Here is a 4,884-nt window from a genome sequence, read left to right on the forward strand (position 1 = left end):
ATACCCTCCACCATAATATGGAGGAAGGAGCTTTTGACGATATAGATCGCCAAATTTTAGGACCCCATCTAACAGTACCACAAATGTTCATCTCTGTGGCCGGCTGGTGCGCACGATAACTCTCGAAGGTAGTAATCGATTTCATCCACACATTGTACATCGTAATATTTCTTCCAAACTTAGCTAAAGTTGGAAGATGAGGAATATCGGTCCACTCCTTCAGGTATCTACCCACCAAATTGATCAAGAAGAAGACAAAATAACTCTAACAATTAATTTCAAATGCAACGAAGATTTTTTGAAAATTAATTCTAAGAAATTTATTGCGAATTTTAAACACCTGCTGCATTATATCTTATCGCGAAATCAAAATATTATGATTTAAATTTTTTTTCGAATTTTCGGAACACCTGCGAAGATTATTTAATATAGAAATTATTTAAACTACTTATTTAATGAATTGATTGGAAAAATAGTCCCTGTGACACATATAAAAGCATTGTTGAAGGTGTTAGAGAGAATAGTCTGATTTCGGAATATTTCGGAAAAACATTTGGAAAAAATCTTCGGTTGAAAAAATAGTCAACATGAAATTCGTACTTTTTACCATCGCTGCCTTAATGATTGCCGGTATTGGTGCCACCGATGTTAAGCAATGTAAGTTCAAAGAAAAATTTGTATAAAAAACAACGTCGATAGATATGTAGAGAGCCTGGTGATCCTGATCGATACCAAATGTTCTGCTTGTCCTGACGACACGGTATTTAACTGGTTCACTGCCAGTTCTAAGGAATACATATTTATAAATTCCTGGAGATGCTTACTTTTGGCCCTGAGGAAACAAAGGAAATTGTATTTAAAAAAATTTATTTAAAAAATCCACGCCTATACCTCAACTGGTCCTGAAGCAAAATTTATTTAAAAAAATCCACGCCTATACCTCAACTGGTCCTGAAGCAAAATTTATTTAAAAAAATCCACGCCTATACCTCAACTGGTCCTGAAGCAAAATTTATTTAAAAAATCCACGCCAATGCCTCAACTAGTCCTGAAGCAAAATTTATTTAAAAAATCCACGCCTATACCTCAACTGGTCCTGAAGCAAAATTTATTTAAAAAATCCACGCCTATACCTCAACTGGTCCTGAAGCAAAATTTATTTAAAAAATCCACGCCTATACCTCAACTGGTCCTTAAGAAAATTTATTTAAAAAATCTACGCCTAGATATCAGGTGGTCCTTAAGAAAATTTATTTAAAAAATCCACGCCTAGATATCATGTGGTCCTGAAGAAAATTTATTTAAAAATCCACGCCTAGATATCAGGTGGTTCTGAAGAAAATATATTTAAAAAATCCACGCCTAGATATCAGGTGGTTCTGAAGAAAATATATTTAAAAAATTGACGCCTAGATATCAGGTGGTCCTGAAGAAAATATATTTAAAAAATCCACGCCTGGAGGTCAGATGTTGCTTGAAAAAACAATTTAAAAAATCCACGCCTAGAGGTAAGATGTAGCTTGAAAAAATATATTTAAAAAATCCACGCCTAGATATCAGGTGGTTCTGAAGAAAATATATTTAAAAAATCCACACCTAGATATCAGGTGGTCCCGAAGAAAATTTATTTAAAAAAGCCACGCCTAGATATCAGATGGTCCCGAAGAAAATTTATTTAAAAAATCCACGCCTAGATATCAGATGGTCCCGAAGAAAATTTATTTAAAAAATCCACGCCTAGATATCAGATGGTCCCGAAGAAAATTTATTTAAAAAATCCACGCCTAGATATCAGATGGTCCCGAAGAAAATTTATTTAAAAAATCCACGCCTAGATATCAGATGGTCCCGAAGAAAATTTATTTAAAAAATCCACGCCTAGATATCAGATGGTCCCGAAGAAAATTTATTTAAAAAATCCACGCCTAGATATCAGATGGTCCCGAAGAAAATTTATTTAAAAAATCCACGCCTAGATATCAGATGGTCCCGAAGAAAATTTATTTAAAAAATCCACGCCTAGATATCAGGTGGTTCTTAAGAAAATTTATTTAATAAATCCACGCCTATACCTCAACTGGTCCTGAAGAAATTTTGTTTAAAAATCTACGCCTATTTATTAAAAAATCCCAAAGCTCTGCATGTCCTTGAGATGTTCTTTTTTTGTGTATTTCCAGGCAAAAGAGGTCAACCCTTACCCCTTAGTGTCGAAGTTGTGGGATGTGTGACGCTGCCAAGGGTACCACAGCCGTTATGTATGTCCGTTTTGTTGGAAGTAAGTTGGAGACTTTGCATAAATTCCTCTCCCATTTAACAATAATCCTTTGTTGTTGTCATTTAGCCAAGGATGATATACGTGAATTAAATGCCGCTGTCCATTTCACATACTTGGGCATCACGATACCCTACGAATTACCCAAAGACGTGGCCAATGTTTGTGATAATCTTCAGGATGGCGTCACTTGTCCCATTGCTAAGGCCGAAGAAGTGATTTACACTTTAAACTTATATATTGATCCACTATATCCCGATATTTCTGTTGGTGTTCAAGTTTCTATGCAAGACCCCGAAGGAGATTCTATTGCTTGCTTTGTATGCGACATTAATGTGGTGAAGGGTGCAGTGACACCACTCTCATTGGAATAATTTGAAAAATTTACAAATAATTGTGCAATGTACAGCTGTGTATGTTCTTTATCAATAAAATAATCCGACAATGATTTGGTGAGCCTATTATAAAAAAATTAACAAATCGATATAGTTGGCCTATCAAAAAATATTTTAAGTAACAAGAGGGCGGATATATTCATATTGGACCAATTTTAATTAAATTATTTTCTTGTATGATCAATTGTTCCTCTATCCGGCTATCGCCTAATATGTGACTTCCAATACCAAGGAATGAAATCGACGGTATCTACCATTACGTATAATTGTGTTGAAACTTTGTTAGGGGAGTGTTACCTATAATGGTACTGCAGTACTTTGTCGAGTACGGTATTAACATCGTTTAACCTCATATTTAGACATTGTTATTAGCAAGGACACAAACCATATACGTTGTAGTCACGGAACTCTGTTACCTCCGCATTTATTTCAGAAATTCCAAACAAAGATATATATTTTTCAAAGAATATTTCAAGGTCTCAAGGCTCAGATCTTTAAAATATTGTTAAGACCACTAGGCCTGGATTTTTAAAGACTGTTTTAAAGCCTCCATAAAGGTCTCTAAGCGTGGATTTTTAAAGACTGTTTAAAGCCTCCATAAAGGTCTATAGGCGTGGGTTTTTAAAGACTGTTTTAAAGCCTCCATAAATGTCTCTAGGCGTGGATTTTTTAAGACTGTTTTAAAGCCTCCAAAAAGCTCTCTAGGCGTGGATTTTTAAAGACTGTTTTAAAGCCTTCATAAAGGTCTCTAGGCGTGGATTTTTAAAGACTGTTTTAAAGCCTCCATTAAAGGTATCTAGGCGTGGATTTTTAAAGACTGTTTTAAAGCCTCCATTAAAGGTATCTAGGCGTGAATTTTTAAAGACTGTTTTAAAGCCCTCATAAAGGTCTCTAGGCGTGGATTTTTAAAGACTGTTTTAAAGCCTCCATTAAAGGTATCTAGGCGTGGATTTTTAAAGACTGTTTTAAAGCCTCCATTAAAGGTATCTAGGCGTGGATTTTTAAAGACTGTTTTAAAGCCTCCATTAAAGGTATCTAGGCGTGGATTTTTAAAGACTGTTTTAAAGCCTCCATTAAAGGTATCTAGGCGTGGATTTTTAAAGACTGTTTTAAAGCCTCCATTAAAGGTATCTAGGCGTGGATTTTTAAAGACTGTTTTAAAGCCTCCATAAAGGTCTCTAGGCGCGGATTTTTAAAGACTGTTTTTTAAAGACTGGATTTTTAAAGACTGTTTTAAAGCCTCCATTAAAGGTATCTAGGCGTGGATTTTTAAAGACTGTTTTAAAGCCTCCATTAAAGGTATCTAGGCGTGGATTTTTAAAGACTGTTTTAAAGCCTCCATTAAAGGTATCTAGGCGTGGATTTTTAAAGACTGTTTTAAAGCCTGTTTTAAAGACTGTTTTAAAGCCTCCATTAAAGGTATCTAGGCGTGGATTTTTAAAGACTGTTTTAAAGCCTCCATTAAAGGTATCTAGGCGTGGATTTTTAAAGACTGTTTTAAAGCCTCCATCTAGGCGTGGATTTTTAAAGGTTTTAAATCTAGGCGTGGATTTTTAAAGACTGTTTTAAAGCCTCCATTAAAGGTATCTTTGGATTTTTAAAGACCTCCATTAAAGGTATCTAGGCGTGGATTTTTAAAGACCCATTGTGGAGGCCCTCTGACAGCCTTAAGGCGTGGATTTTTAAAGACTGTTTTAAAGCCTCCATTTTTAAAGGTATCTCTAGGCGTGGATTTTTAAAGACTGTTTTAAAGCCTCCATTAAAGGTATCTAGGCGTGGATTTTTAAAGACTGTTTTAAAGCCTCCATTAAAGGTATCTAGGCGTGGATTTTTAAAGACTGTTTTAAAGCCTCCATTAAAGGTATCTAGGCGTGGATTTTTAAAGACTGTTTTAAAGCCTCCATTAAAGGTATCTAGGCAAAACAGTCTTTAAAAATCCACGCCTGTTGGCCTAGAAGTCCTTTTCGAAATCGTCTTTAAAAATCCACGCCTAGATACTCTTTTTAATGGAGGGTTTTGAAACAAGTATTTAGAAAAATCCACGCCTGAGATTTAATGGAGGCTTTAAAACAGTCTTAAAAACCCACGCCTATCAGACCTTCTGGAGGCTTTTCAAACATCTAGAATTCCACACTAACCTTATGGAGGCTTTAAACAAGTCTGAAAAATCCAGCCTAGTGGTCTTAACAATATTTTAAAGATCTGAGCCTTGAGAAC

At 35.2% G+C, this 4,884-nt stretch overlaps 1 pseudogene; it reads left to right on the forward strand.

Moving 5' to 3' along the window:
- Window positions 1–587: 587 nt before the first annotated feature.
- On the forward strand, window positions 588–2,646 carry LOC133326942 (NPC intracellular cholesterol transporter 2 homolog a-like; annotated as a pseudogene).
- The last annotated feature ends 2,238 nt before the right edge of the window (window positions 2,647–4,884 follow it).

Source organism: Musca vetustissima, unplaced genomic scaffold, assembly GCF_032173495.1.
Source record: "Musca vetustissima isolate MV318-11 ecotype Yass unplaced genomic scaffold, APGP_CSIRO_Mvet_v1 utg109920, whole genome shotgun sequence".
Classification (NCBI taxonomy): domain Eukaryota; kingdom Metazoa; phylum Arthropoda; class Insecta; order Diptera; family Muscidae; genus Musca; species Musca vetustissima.